The 16,286-nt window shown below is 37.4% G+C and overlaps 1 pseudogene; it reads left to right on the plus strand.

Moving 5' to 3' along the window:
- Positions 1,487-12,278, plus strand: LOC102191634 (annotated as a pseudogene).

A 16,286-nucleotide genomic window follows, 5' to 3' on the forward strand; every position in this document is an offset into this window, starting at 1 on the left:
AACCTATGAAATATAGTGAAAGATGTTAATGGGATCCAGGGTATATTGGACAAGACCTAGAATTTTGTAAACAAAAGATCTCCCAGTGCTTTGCATTTTATCGTCTCATCAGTTCGGCTCAGTTCATTCGCTCCGTCATGTCCAACACTTTGAGACCCCATGGACTGCATGCAGCTCACCAGGCCTTCCTGTCCATCACCAACTCCGCAGCTGGCTCAAATTCATGTCCATCGAGGTGGTGATTCCATCCAACCATCTAATCCACTGTTGTCCCCTTCTCCTCCTGCCTTCAGTCTTTCCCAGCATCAGGGTCTTTTCAAATAAGTCAGTTCTTTGCATCAGGTGGCCAAAGTATTGGAGTTTCAGCTTCAGCATCAAATCTTCAAATGAATATTCAGGACTGATTTCTTTTAGGATTGACTGGTTTGATCTCCTTGCTGTCCAAGGGACTCGCAAGAGTCTTCTGCAACACCACAGTTCAAAAGCATCAGTCTTCAGCACTCAGCTTTCTTTATGTTCCAACTCTCTCTCCTTTTTTTTTTTTTTTTTTTTGGACTTCATGCATATTTTTTTTCAGTCAATAAATAAAATTTAATTGGACCACAGCTATGCTTATTCAGTTTCATATTGTCTCTGGCTGTTTCTTTTGTTTGTTTGTTTGTTTTAATTTTAATTGGAGGCTAGTTACTTTACAATATTGTGGTGGTTTTTGCCATACATTCACATGAATCAGCCATGGGTGTACATGTGTTCCCCATCTTGAACCCCCTCCCACCTCCCTCCCCATCCCATCCCTCAGGGTCATCCCAGTGCATCAGCCCTGAGCACCCTGTCTCATGCATCAAACCTGGACTGGTGAACTATTTCACATATGATAATATATATGTTTCAATGCTATTCTCTCAAATCATCCCACCCTTGCCTTCTCCCAGAGTCCAAAAGTCTGTTCTTTACATCTGTGTATCTTTCACTGTCTTGCATATAGGGCCATCGTTACCATCTTTCTAAATTCCATATATATGCATTAATATACTGTATTGGTGGGGTTTTTTGTTTGTTTTACTTTGCTCTGTATAATAGGCTCCAGTTTCATCCACTTCATTAGAACTGATTCAAATGTATTCTTTTTAATAGCTGAGTAATATTCCATTGTGTGTATGTACCACAGCTTTCTTATCCATTCGTCTGCCGATGGACATCTAGGTTGCCTCTATGTCCTGCTATTGTAAACAGTGCTGCAATATGTTCCAACTCTCACACCCATACATGACAACTGGAAAAACCATAGCTTGACTAGATGGACCTTTGTTGGCAAAGGAGTGTCTCTGCTTTTTAACATGCTGTCTAGGTTGGTCATAGCTTTTCTCCCAAAGAGGAAGCATCTTTTAATTTCATGGCTATAGTCACCATCGTCAGTGATTTGGAGCCCAAAAAAATAAAATCTGTCACTGTTTCCATTGCTTCCCCATCTATTTGCCATGAAGCAATGGGACCAAATATCATGATCCTCTTTAAAGATGAGGAAACTGAGACCCAGACAAAAACACAGCCAACTGATCAGTAGTACGCAAGAATCCAAGTCTTCTACAGCCCAAAACAGTATTTTTTTTTCCCCACAGCACCACATCTTACTCTGTTCAGACACCTTAAGGTGACTGTATACAAGGAAAAAAAAACCACCATAGGGTGACAAAGAGAATTAGCTTTCATCTCTCATATTTAGCAATATCTGTTTTGACTCTCTAAGAAAAAGATGTAAGTCTAAGGTCGTGTGTGTGTGTGTTCAGCCATGTCCAGGTCTTTGTGACCCCGTGGACTGCAGCCCGCCAGGCTCCTCTGTCCACTGAGTTTTCCAGGCAAGAACACTGGAGTGGGTTGCCATCTCCTCCTCCAGAGGATCTTCCCGACCCAGGGGTCAAACCTGCATCTCTTGCATCTCTTGTGTTGGCAAGTGGATTCTTAACCATGGAGCCACCAGGGAAGTCCAGTTCAGGGATACAGAAATCCTGCCATGCTGCTGGGACCACATCCATGGAAACAAAATAAGAGCTAACAAGATCCACCAAAGTTTGAATAGAATTAGAATGAAATAGCCTTTGAGCTTGGAGTTTAATAAAGACTCCCAATCACAGCAGAGGGCACATTTTTAATGCTATGTTTTTTTTTTCGTATACACATGTACCCCATCCTGAACCCCCCTCCCACCTCCCTCCCTGTACCATCCCTCTGGGTCATCTCAGTGCACCAGCCCCAAGCATCCAGTATCATGCATCGAACCTGGACTGGTGATTTGTTTCATATATGATATTACATATGTTTCAATGCCATTCTCCCAAATCATCCCACCCTCTCCCTCTCCCACAGAGTCCAAAAGACTGTCCTATATGTCTGTGTCTCTTTTGCTGTCTCGCATACAGGGTTATCGTTACCATCTTTCTATATTCCATATATATGTGTTAGTATACTGTATTGGTGTTTTTCTTTCTGGCTTACTTCACTCTGTATAATAGGCTCCAGTTTCATCCACTTCATTAGAACTGATTCAAATGTATTCTTTTCAATGGCTGAGTAATACTCCATTGTGTATATGTACCTCAGCTTTCTTATCTACTCGTCTGCTGATGGACATCTAGGTTGCTTCCATGTCCTGGCTATTGTAAACAGTGCTGTGATGAACATTGGGGTACACGTGTCTCTTTCAATTCTGGTTTCCTCGGTGTGTATGCCCAGCAGTGGGATTGCTGGGTCATAAGGCAGTTCTATTTCCAGTTTTTTAAGGAATCTCCACACTGTTCTCCATAGTGGCTGTACTAGTTTGCATTCCCACCAACAGTGGAAGAGGGTTCCCTTGCTTGTAGATTTTGGATCGCAGCCATTCTGACTGGTGTGAAATGGTCCCTCATTGTGGTTTTGATTTGCATTTCTCTGATAATGAGTGATGTTGAGCATCTTTTCATGTGTTTGTTAGCCATCCGTATGTCTTCTTTGGGGAAATGTCTATTTAGTACTTTGGCCCATTTTTTGATTGGGTCCTTTATTTTTCTGGAATTGAGCTGCAGGAGTTGCTTATATATTTTGAGATTAGTTGTTTGTCACCCTTCAGAATGGGAGAAAATAATAGCAAATGAAGCAACTGACAAACAATTAATGCCATATTTTAATTCATTTTCTCTTTGGATCTCGGTTTTTTAACTGGGCTTGTGGTGGATTCATGTTGATGTATGGCAAAACCAATACAATATTGTAAAATAATTAACCTCCAATTAAAATAAATAAATTTATATTTTAAAAAAATAGAATCCAAATGCTGTCCTTCTCTCTCCCATGGATTCTCCATGGGAATCCATAAATCATAAACCTATCCCTTAATAATTATAGTTAAACCCATAAACAGTGAGAAAAATAAATATTTCTGCAAAATATCCTAAAACATCTAAAACCGTCAGTATCAGAAAGGAAAACTTTAATGATTTTAACTCTAAACCCCTTAGAATAAAATGAAAATGTAAAAACCAGATTAAAACTCAACAGTGCTAATCAACTTACAGTGGTGGCCTCTGTCCTTAAGAAGAAAGATCAGTGTACTCAGGAATAAGAAATAATCATTAGTTGTAGCTGCTCAAACACCGTGTCATGTAATGGAAGTTCCTCAAGTGTTCCCACTGACCGGACAATTCTACAGGAAGCAGAGAATGTCAAGACGGCACAGATTTATTCAGATGGATTCAGCACACATTTGCAAAGCTCCAGTGCCTTGGAAATTCACATCAAAGCAAAATAAAAAGCTATGATAAATTTGAAACCCAAACTTCTTAGGTGCTAAGGAAAATCCTCTGATCTTTAGCAGTTAGTTTCGTGATTCCACAACAAGAAATGCAAATATTTCATTCCTTAATAAACTCCTCTTATTCCGCTCTTAAAATAAGAAAACAGCTTCTTTTTGAATCTTAGTATTTAGAGAGGATACTGAGAATGTTAAAGGACTGATTTTTCTATTATTAATATCTAAGGCTTTGTCCCCCTAGGAATTAATTATCTCTGGGTTTTTTTTTTTCCTAGTTTTTGCCTTAGAAACAGATATTGAGAATTTGTCCACAAACAATACATCTTCACCTGATTGATCCTTTTCTGTGAACTTGGAACTAATGTAGCAAACAGTTTTCATTCCTGGTTGGAAATTTGGGTGAGAAAGCCACTCTCATATAAGCCCTTGGGTATCAGGAACTGAGACATAGAAGACAGTCAACGCTATGTGAAGAACTCCATGGGGTCTCACTGAGGTTGCATCCCTCTGAAAACATTCCTCACTAGCTGAGTCGCCAGGAGTGGGTAAGACTCCAAGTCAACGTCTCACTTGTACTATAAAGTCATCAGGGCAAATGCTATCTGTAGGAACCTTGTGAGTGGGCATATTTTCTGGCAGTGTGACATCTAGAGCTGGAGAACAAATGGAGGTGGAGATTCTGCCAACACTTCTGGTGTAGAAGTACAGAAAGATATCATCTTACGCCGTCTTGCTGACTATTTTAGACTTTGGGGAATTCTGCTGGTCATTCAATAAAAGAAATCCACCTAGGCAAACAGATTTTTTCCAATTGTGTTCACATGTATTATTCTCAGGAAAGTGCAACACACATTTTTAGCAAATACTCTGAAGCCTAGAGGAGAGGGTTTAGGTCACATGTTATTTGACTTGATACAGCTATTATATTTAAATGTATGGCTAGGCAGTGGATGGAGCACTGGGGGAAATAGTAATAATAGAATAATCACATCAAGAAATTTTTCTGGCCACAGGACTATGAAGCTAGAAATCAACTATAGGAAAAAAAGAAAAAACTGAAAAAGCAAGTGGAGGCTAAACAAGACAATACCAAACAACCAATGAATCACTGAAAGAAGAAATTTTTAAATGCCTGAAGCCAAATTAAGACAAAAGTGAAATGACCTAGAATCTGTGCATGCTTGCTAAGTCACCTCAGTCATGTCTGACTCTGTGTGACCCTGTGGACCATAGCCTTCCATCCTCTGTTCCTGGGGGTTCTCTAGGCAAGAGTACTGGAGCAGGTTGCCATGCCCTCCTCCAGGTGTCTACAGGATGTAGGAGAAGCAGTTCTAAGAGGGAAGCTTAGAGCAATAGAAGCCTACTTCAGGAAAGAGGAGAAATCTCAAATAACAGTCTAACTATTCACCTAAAGGAACTAGAAAAAGAAAATAGACAAATCCCAAAGTTAGCAGAAGGAAAGAAGGCATAAAGATCAGAGTAAAATATATGGAAAAAGAGACTAAAAGTTAAAAAATAATAATAATAATGAAACTAAGACCTGGTTCTTTGAAAAAATAAGCAAAATTGACAAAGCTTTAGCCAGACTCATCAAGGCACAAATCAATAAAAACAAAATAATTATTTATTTATAAAATGAGAAGTTACAAATAACCCCACAGAAAGCAAAAAAAGATCATAAGAGATTACTACAGTTATATGCCAATAAAATAAACAACTTAGAAGAAATGGATAAATTCCTAGACATGCATAACCCTACAAGACTGAACAAGTAAAGAACAGGAAATATGATCATATAAATTAAAAGTAATTAAATTAAATCCATATTTTTTTAAAAATTAAAGCTATGGTGGCTCAGATGGTAAAGAATGTGCCTGCAGTACAGGACACTGGGGTTCAGTTACTGGGTTGGAAAGATCCCCTAGAAGAGAAAATGGCAACCCACTCCAGTATTCTTGCCTGGAGAATTCCACGGACAGAGGAGCCTGGCAGTCTACAGTTCATAGGGTCACAAAGAGTCAGGCATGACTGAGCAACTAACACACACTTTCAATTTTCAGAAAAAAAAAAAAAGTCCAGGACCAGATTTCTTCACAGGTAAGTTCTACCAAACATTTAGTGAAGAGTTAACACCTGTCTTTCTGAAACTATTTCAAAAAATTTAGAGAGAACGGGATGGTTCTGAACTCATTCTATGAGGCCTGCATCATCCAAAATCAGGCAAAGATACCACAAAAGAAGGGAAATTATAGACCAATATACTGATGAACCTAGATGCAAAATTCTTCAACAAAATATTAGCAACTAAATTCAATATAATTTGAAAGGATCATATACTATCATCAAATATGATTTATCCCAGAGATATAAGGATAGTTCAATATCAATAAAGCAATCAATGTGATACACCATGTTAACAAACTGAGGAATAAAAATTATTTAATCATCTTAGTATAGGCAAAGAAATCTTTTGACAAAACTCTTCATCCATTTGTGACAAAAACTCTTTAGAAAGTAGGCAAAGAGGAAACATATCTCAATGTAATAAAGGCCATTCATGATAATCCCACAGCTAACATCATACTTAGTGTATAATGTTACACACTGTGTATATTCAGAAAGTATTTCCTCTAAGATAAGGAAAAGAGACAAGGATGTTCACTCTTGCCACACTTATTATTTGCTGGAAGTTCTAGCCATAGAAATCAGAGAAAAGAAATAAAAGAAATCCAAATTAGAAAGGAAGAAGTGAAACTGTCACTGAAGCAGAAAATACAAAATATATAGAAAATCTTTGAAAAGCTACTAGAGCTCATTACTGAATTTGTAAAGTTTCAGAATACAAAATTAATGTACAGAAATCTGTTGCATTTCTTCAACATGCTAGCAACAAACCATCAGAAATAGAAATTAAGAGAACAATCCAATTTACAGTCCCATGATAAAGAATAAAATACCGAGGAATAAATCTAATTAAGGAGGTAAAAGATCTGGACGTGGTAAGCTATAATAAACTGATGAAAGAAACTGAAGACTACACAAACACATGAAAATATATATCATGTTCATGAATTAGAAGAATTAATATTATTAAAATCACAATATTATTCAAGGCAATCTTCAGGTTCAACGAAATCTCTGCCAAAATACCAATGCTATTTTTAACAGAACTAGAATTCTAAAATTTATATGAAATATCAATACCCTGAATAGCCAGAGCAGTCTTGAGAAAGAAAAAAGTGGAAGCAGCACACTCCTGATTTCAAACTATACTACAAAGCTATAGTAATTAAACAGTATGACACAAACATAAAAACAGATACAATGATATTAGAAGATACAAACTACTATATATAAAATAGATGAAAACAAGGTCCTACTGTATTGCACAGGGAACTATATTTAATATCCTGTAATAAATCATAATGGAAAATAATATGATATAACTGAATCACTTTGCTGTACGTCAGAAATTAACAGGACATCATAAATCAACTATACCTCAACTTTATTTTTTTCTTTTTTTAATATAAATTTATTTATTTTAATTGGAGGTTCATTACTCTACAATATTACATTGGTTTTGCCATACATCAACATGAATCTGCCATAGGCATACATGTGTTCCCCATCCTGAACCCCCCTCTCTCCTCCCTCCCCTGTCCCCGTACCATCCCTCTGGGTTGTTGCAGTGCACCAGCCCCAAGCATCCAGTATCATGCATTGAACCTGGGCTGGTGACTCATTTCATATATGATATTATACATGTTTCAATGCCATTCTCCCAACTTTAAAACAGAAATAATGTTGTGTGTGTGTGTGTGTGTGAGTGTGTGTGTGTGTGTGTGTGAATTAGTCACTCAGTTGTATCTGACTCTTTGTGACTCCATGAACTATAGCCCACTGGGCTTCTCTGTCCTTGGAATTCTCCAGGCAAGAATACTGGAGTGGGTAGCCATTTCCTTCTCCAGGGCATCTTCCCAACCCAGAGATCACACCCAGGTCTCCTGCATTGGCAGGCAGATCCTTTTAAAATCTGAGTTAATATACAGTGAGAAGAACAAATATTTCTGTAAAATATCCTAAACCATGTAAAAAGTAATCTCCCATAAATTGTCAGAAAATAAAGCTTTAATGATTTTAATTACAAACCCTTGAAGAACATGGAAATGTGGAAACTGGTTTATAAATCAGCAATTCTAGTTCACCTCCTGTGGTTGCTTCCACAGTTAAGGAGAATGCCCAATGTATTCAGGAATAAGAAATAACCAATGCATGTAATGTCATGTCATGTATATTTCTCAAATTCCCACTGATTGCACAATTCTACAGGATGCAGAGAACGTCAAGATGACACAAATTTATTCAAATAGATTCAGTAAGCATTTCAAAACTCCAATGCCTTGGAAAGTCAAGTCAAAGGAAAAGAAAATACTGTTGAATTTGAAGCCCAAACTCTTATGAACTAAGAGAAATCTTCTGATATTGAGCTCCTAGTCTATGGCTACAGAACAAGAAACACAAATATTTCTGATACTTAATAAGTTCCTCTTATTCTGTTCTTAAAATGAGAAAACAGCTTCTTCCTCAGTCTTAATATTTAGAGAGGACTATGAGAATATCAAAGGACAAATCTTTCCATCTAAGGTTTTATCCTCCCAGGAATTAATTATCTTAATTTTTTTTAAAGATTTTATCCTAGAAGCAAATACTTGGAAGAAGCCATTCGTGAATAACACATCTTCACTCGATTGGTTCTTTCTCTTGCACTTTGAGATATTAGTAGACTACATTCCTGATAAGAAAATAGGAACTCTCCCATGACTTGATTCAATGGTGAAACTACATCACAGGTCCACACACTGGAATTATGTCACCTTGCTATTCACATGATATTCAGTTTTCTTAACAATTCAGGTCCATGTAAAGAGACCTCCCACATGCTAAGTTTCCAAGTGCAGAGAATTTAATTGCCTATTCAAGAATGGATGATTCGTAAACATGTTTCTCCAGAATGTCTGCTTCTAGGGCAAAGTCCTTCCATTAAACAGGGATAATCAACTCCTGGGAGAGAAACAGCAGCTGCAAGACTGGACTCGATGGAAACCTCTTTAAATAGTAATAAAGAACAAGGTGGAAATGGTCGGTCTTGTAATTCACTTCTCCAAAGCAAGATTCATCATGAGCAGAGTGAACCATTTAAATACACGTTCTCCACACTCTCTGCCTCTTGTCCTGTGGAATCAGAGACGTTTATTTCAGATTATTTTTCTTTTGTGTTGCAAGTGAACCCATTCTAAATTCAAACAAGAATAGGGTTACAAACAGGTTTTCTGTGGAGAATTTTGGGACTTTATACTAGGCGGGAAGATTTAGATTTCTAAGAAGTCTTCCTTTATTAACAGGTTTTTTGAGATGTAATTGATTTACCCAAAACAAGTGCACGTGTTCAATGCAAAAATTTTGTTAACAACTCTTCATTTGACAGTTAGCTATATGAATAGGCTCTTACCAAGTGTGACATTTTTCATACTGCAAGTTGCTTATAATAAGAATTGGTCATTTTGAATATGAGATTGTTTTTTGAATATGAGATATTTCTCCCCAAACATCACTAAGATCATTTAACAGAGCTAAGGTAAGTTTAACAATAGTACTGGTGCTTATTATAGATTCTCACTTTCCATATATAGTATTCATATTTTCAACACTTTTCAGATATAATATTTATAATAAAATATCTCATCTTCATTCTAATTTTCCAAAAAAATGATATGATCCACTTAACTTGAAAGTTGACAATTTTGAGGCTTAAGGAGTTTAAGCAAACTGTAAGGGCTCACTTCTCTGATACTAACAACAATGCTTTGCCATAGACACCTCCTTTAGTAATCAAAACTATCAATGACAATTAAAGCAAAATTTAAATATACTTCACATACACAAAATGGGAAATTACAAATATTAATGACATAAATCATCAGTCTTTCCATCAAGCATAAATATAAGGACCCTATCCGGGAAAAACTGCTATGGATAAAATGGGTCTCTCTTGCCTCTTTGAGATTAAAATTGGTGATGATTCTTTTGGACTTATTGCATGATTAAATAGTTCTCTGTATTACTGCTCCAACTGTTAATTCTTTCTATCCCACAGTGTATACAGTCACAAAAACAATTGGAAGTTGTTTCTGTGTAGTACATATTTCCTCTATCAATTGTCATAGTGATCTATGAAGTGTATATTATTATTATTATTTTATAACTCAGAAAAAAAAGGATATAAGTTGCCAGAAAATTTGGAAAACTCAGCAGTGGCCATAGGACTGGAAAACGTCAGATTTCATTCCAATTCCAACAAAAGGTAATGCCAAAGAATGTTCAAGGTACCACACAATTGCACTCATCTCACATGCTAGCGAAGTGATGCTCAAAATTCTCCAAGCCAGGCTTCAACAATATGTGAATCATGAACTTCCAGATGTTCAAGCTGGATTTAGAAAAGGCAGAAGAAACAGAGATCAAATTGCCAACATCCACTGGATCATCGAAAAAGAAAGAGAGTTCCAGAAAAACATCTATTTCTGTTTCTTTGACTATGCTAAAACCTCTGACTTTGTGGATCACAACAAACTGAAAAATTCTTCAAGTGATGGGGGAATACCAGAGCACCTTACCTGCCACTTGAGAAATCGGTATGCAGGTCATGAAGCAACAGTTAGAATTGGACATAGAACAACAGACTGGTTCCAAATTGGGAAAGGAGTATGTCAAGGCTGTATATTGTCACCCTGCTTATTTAACTTATATTCAGAGTGCATCACATCATGCAAAACGACAGACTAGATGAAGCACAAAGCACAAATCTCCTGGAATCAAGATTGCCAGGAGAAATATCAATAACCTCAGATATGCAGATGACACCACCCTTATGGCAGAAAGTGAAGAGGAACGAAAGAGCCTCTTGATGAAAGTGAAAGAGGAGAGTGAAAAAGCTGACTTAAAACTCAACATTCAAAAAACGAAGATCATGGCATCTGGTCCCATCACTTCATTACAAATAGATGGGGAACCAATCTGAACAGTGACAGACTTTATTTCGGGGGGCTCCAAAATCCCTGCAGATGGTGACTGAAGCCATGAAATTAAAAGACGCTTACTCCTTGGAAGAAAAGTTATGACCAATCTAGACAGCATATTAAAAAGCAGAGACATTGCTTGGCCAACAAAGGTCCATCTAGTCAAGGCTATGTTTTTTCCAGTAGTTCATGTATGGATGTGAGAGTTGGACTATAAAGAAAGCTGAGGATAGAAGAATTGATGCTTTTGAACTGTGGTGTTGGAAAAGACTTTTGAGAGTCCCTTGGGGTGCAAGGAGATCAAACCAGTCCACACTAAAGGAAATCAGTCCTGAATATTCATTGAAAGGACTGATGTTGAAGCCTAAACTCCCAATACTTTGGTCATCTGATACAAAGAACTGACTCATTTGAAAAGACCCTGATGCTGGGAAAGATTGAGAGCAGGAGGAGAAGGGGACATCAGAGGATGAGATGGTTGGATGGCATCACCTACTCGATGGACATGAGTTTGAGTGAACTCCAGGAGTTGGTGATGGACAGGGAGGCCTAGCGTGCTGCAGTCCATGGGGTCACAAAGAGTTGGACACAGCTGAGTGACTGAACTGAGCTGAACTGAACTTATAATTATGTTAGCTAATGGGCTCATGATAGCCACCAAGGCCAGCCCATCCTGGGGTCCCCTATGTACTTTTTCCTGGCCCATCTCTCCTTTACTGATGCCTGCTAGCTACTCTTCTGTGAGTACCCCCCAAATTGATTGTAGACTCACTCTATGAAAAGAATAGTATCCTATTCAATGGATGCATGACTCAAATCTTTGGGGAACATCTCTTCGGAGGTGCTGAGATAATCCTGCTCATCATGATGGCTTTCTACCATTATGTGGCCATCTGCAACTGATGAACATAAACTGTTGGTTGTGTCAGCCGCTAGTGGGAGTGTCATGGGTTGGAGGCTTTCTTCATGGATTCATATAGATCCTTTTCATCTTCTGATTACCCTCTTGTGGCTCTAACATCATAGGTCACTTTATGTGTGACCTGAACCCTTTGCTCAATCTCGTCTTCCCTGATACCCAGACTTTAGGACTCTCTGTTGCTGCCAACAGTGGTTTAGTCTGTCTGTTAAACTTCCTTCTTTTGCTAGTCTCCTGTTTGGCCATCCTTTGGTCTCTAAGAACCTACAGCTTGGCTGCAAGATGCAAAGCCCTCTCCACCTGCATCTCCCACATCACAGTGGTCGTCTTACTCTTTGCACCTCGCACATTTGTGTACATGAGACCTGCAGCTACTTTACCTATTGATAAAGCAGTTGCTGTATTATATACTATCATAGCTCCCACATTAAATCACTTAATCTACGCCTTGAGAAACGCCCAGATGACAAATACCATTAGGAAATTTACGCAGTAGGTAAGTTATTCCAGCTGACAAATGAATACACCTGGAACCCAATATTGATTCAATTGACGTAAATGTCAAAAGGACACTTTGGATGAGCTAAGCAAGTATCAACTAAGGGGTAAAAAAATAAACTAACTATTAAAAATTGTACATTCTACATTGAGGGGAGGAGAAAAGCTGTAAGAAAAGAGGAAAAAGTTAACCCAACATCACTCCATATTTAGAAAATTCTACCCAGATTGGGGTTTAATTTTAGTAGCATCAACCACAAATATGGGTCCATAGACTTTCCTTCTAATAAAAGGCAGAAATGGTAAATATTAATTGATTCGTATTAAGCAGTAATCTCTGTAACAATCCAAAGAGATAAGCATTGCTACTATCCCAAGGGAAGAAATTGACAGAAAGAGGAAGGTATCAAAACATATATATTAAAAATTCAGTAATCATACATACCAAGGAAACCAGAATTGAAAGAGACACATGTACCCCAATATTCATTGTAGCCCTGTTTCCAATAGCTAGGACATGGAAGCAGCCTAGATGTCCACCAGCAGATGAATGGATAAGGAAGTTGTGGTACATATACACAATGGAATATTACTCAGTTATAAAAAAGAACACATTTGAGTCAGTTCCAATGAGGAGGATGAAACTGGAGCTTCTTATACAAATACAAAAGGAAGTACATCCGAAAGAGAAACACCAATACAGTATATTAATGCATGTATATGTGTGTGTGTGTGTGTGCGTGTGTGTGTGGTGAAATATAGAAAGACAGTAACAACGACCCTATATGCAAAATAGCAAAAGAGACACAGATGTAAAGAACAGACTTCTGGACTATGTGCAAGAAGGCAAGAATGGGATGATTTGAGAGAATAGCATTGAAATGTGTATGTTACCATATGTAAAATAGATGGCCAGCGCAAGTTCGATGTATGAAGCAGGGCACCCAAAGCCAGTGCTCTGGGACAGCCCAGAGGGATGGGATGGGGAGGGAGGTGGGAGGGGGTTCAGCATGGGGGGACATATGTGCACCCATGCCTGATTCATGTCGATGTATGGCAAAACCACCACAAGATGGTAAAGTGATAAGCCTCCAGTGAAAATAATTCTTTTAAAAAGTCAATAATCAGAATCTGACTGATTTCTCAGACCATAATCTTAACTGTCAAGCAATGATCATAAAAAGGTATGCTAATTGCTAGCTACTATTTACTGAACCAGGAGCTGTGCTTGACAGATTGTACATAGTAGTTCATTAACTAAATTCAATAAATTTTTGTTCATACTCTGATCATTTTGATATGTCACAGTTGATAGTAACATGCTCACTATAACATGACAGAGTGTAACCATTTTAAAGCTTCCAAAACTAATGGGCCATCGAACTTCTGAAGCAACACAATGAAGATTGCATCATATTCTTAACTTCCTTGTGGACTTCTGAATATTTAGTATTGCTCACATCATCATCATAGGCTAAAAAATATCAGAGAAGGTGGTGACTCAAATTAAAAAACTTAATATCAGACAGGTTCAATAAGTTTCTGTTTATTAAATATTTTCAGTCATACTCCATAAATCACTTGCCTGCCATACAATGTATTTTCTATAAGGCAGCACAATTTCTGGCCACAGTGAGTACTAAATGAATAAATAAAAGCATAAAGTAAAATAAAATGTCAATAAACTAAAGGGGAAAAAGTACTGAAGTCTAGAGAACTCTTTCCTATCTTATTGAAAATCTAAGAAAAATTCTAGTCAAAAATTTTAGGAAAATTATGTGTGTTTATTTTTTTCTTTAAACTAAGAGGATGAAGAAGAAATCAGAACTGAGATTATCAGCAGTTGAGCAGTTTATCTTGATGTTTTCCACATCTCAGCAAGATTTAATTATCCTGTATGTAAAAGCTATTTATATTTCTCTGGTTATCAGTTTACTTTTCAGTAACATTTTATTATTAAAACTGTTTTTCAGCTTTTACTCTTAACAGTGAAAAACTGGAAATAACATGAATACATATTAACAGGTAAATAGGTAAATCAGTTATAGCACATTCATACTATAGAATATTACTCCACATAAAAATGAACCAATTACAAACAATAACATGGATCTCTTTCAAAAATGTTATACTGAATAAAAGAAGTCAAATGCAAAAGATAATATACTGAATTATTACATTTATACAAAGTTCTAGAAAGGCAAAGCTAATCTGTAGGTGACAGAAAATAAATCAGTGATTACTTTGTGCATCAGTGGGTGGAGAAGGAACTACAGAGGTTAATAGACATGTTCTTATATTGTATAATCGGTGGTATAATGGATATAATCATTTGTTAAAATTTGTCAAACTATGTACTTAAAATGGGTATGTTTTATTACATGTGAATTACATATCAATAAAAACTATATAAAAAGAAAAAAATAAATTAAAACTGCTTTTTAAAAATATCTCATCTATACACAAAGCAATTTCAGGATATTCTCCATTCATTCTTTCTGATTCATTAATCAGTAAAAATAATTTTGAACACAAAGTATCAGGAAACATTGATAGTTGTTGGAGGTTCAATGGTGAATAAAAACAGATCAGAGCCCTGTGTTCTCAGAGCTTAGGATTTACTGAAAAACTCCCAAAAGAGAACAGAAAATTGCAACACCAGCTGATCCTCTTGCCTCAAGATAGAACCAGTTCAGTAGTACAAAGTATTCTCTAGAGCTCCCATGACTACAGGCTGAAACCAGACTCTAGTTTAGACCACACCGTTTCCTCCCCTACCATAGTTACTTCACTCAATCCCTTCTTATAAATCACTTCTATAAAATCTCCATTTTAGGATCTACATTTAGGAAACCCTACCATTAACAGCATGGGAGAATAGAGTTCAAGAAATATTTGCAAGTTATAAAGAACAAAGAAAAACTTGACAGTAGTCTAGAAACAACTGGATTAATAAAATTGTGGAATGGCCTTCTGAAGACATTTACATGCCCAGGTAGGTGACAATACCTTATAGAGCTACAACTGGGGTTTCGAGAACACCAATATGCCCTCAATCAGCATCCAATTTACAGCCTGTTTATACCATAGCTGTGATTCATGGGTCCAGTAATCAGGTGGTGACAAATGGGAGTCGTACCACTCATTATTATCCTCAGGAAATTGCAAAATTTTTATATCCTGTTCCTGCAATGCTTGGGTGGCCTAGAAGTCTTAGTTTTAAAGTAAAAGACATTTTTTCCAGGAGACACAACTCTGATTCCTTTGAACAGAAAGTTAAAACTGTTCTCTGTCCATTTTAAGCCTGCCATGACTCTGAATCAACAGGTGAAAAGACCAGTAACTGTGACAGCTGGGTAACTGAGCCTGACTGCCAAGGAGAAGCTGGACTGCTGTTCTACAACGGAGGTGGAAAAGAATGTGTCTGGACTGCAGAAGACCCCTTTGGCATCTCTTAATATTGTGATTCACCAAGATTAAAGTGGATGAAAATAACAATAACAGCCTGGACAGGGTTACTAATAGTCCAGATTCCTGAGGAATGAATATTTAGATTGCTTACATCACATAAAGAACCATGGCCAACTGAAGTGGTCACTGAATACAAAGGAAGTATAGAATAAGAAGGTAGTTATAAATACCAGCTATGATCGTGTGACCAGTTACAGGAGAGCTTGCCATATTTCCTCCCAATTTTCTCATGAATTTATTTAACTATATAGTTATACACATTAAGTATGTGCCTTAGTTTTCATCTCTGTCATAGCCTCTTAACATGTAACATAAGATGTATTAACTTGGGGTCATATTTGTGTGTGCTTAGACACTCAGTCGTGTCCGACTCTTTGTGCCCCCGTGGACTGCAGCCCGCCAGGCTCCTCTGCCCATGGGATTCTCCAGGCAAGAATACTGGAGTGGGTTGCCATGCCCTCCTCCAGGGGATCTTCCCAACCCAGGGTTCGAACCCAGGTCTACCACACTGCAGGTGGATTTTTCACCATCTGAG

Source organism: Capra hircus, chromosome 15 (assembly GCF_001704415.2).
Source record: "Capra hircus breed San Clemente chromosome 15, ASM170441v1, whole genome shotgun sequence".
In the NCBI taxonomy this organism is placed as follows: Eukaryota; Metazoa; Chordata; class Mammalia; order Artiodactyla; family Bovidae; genus Capra; species Capra hircus.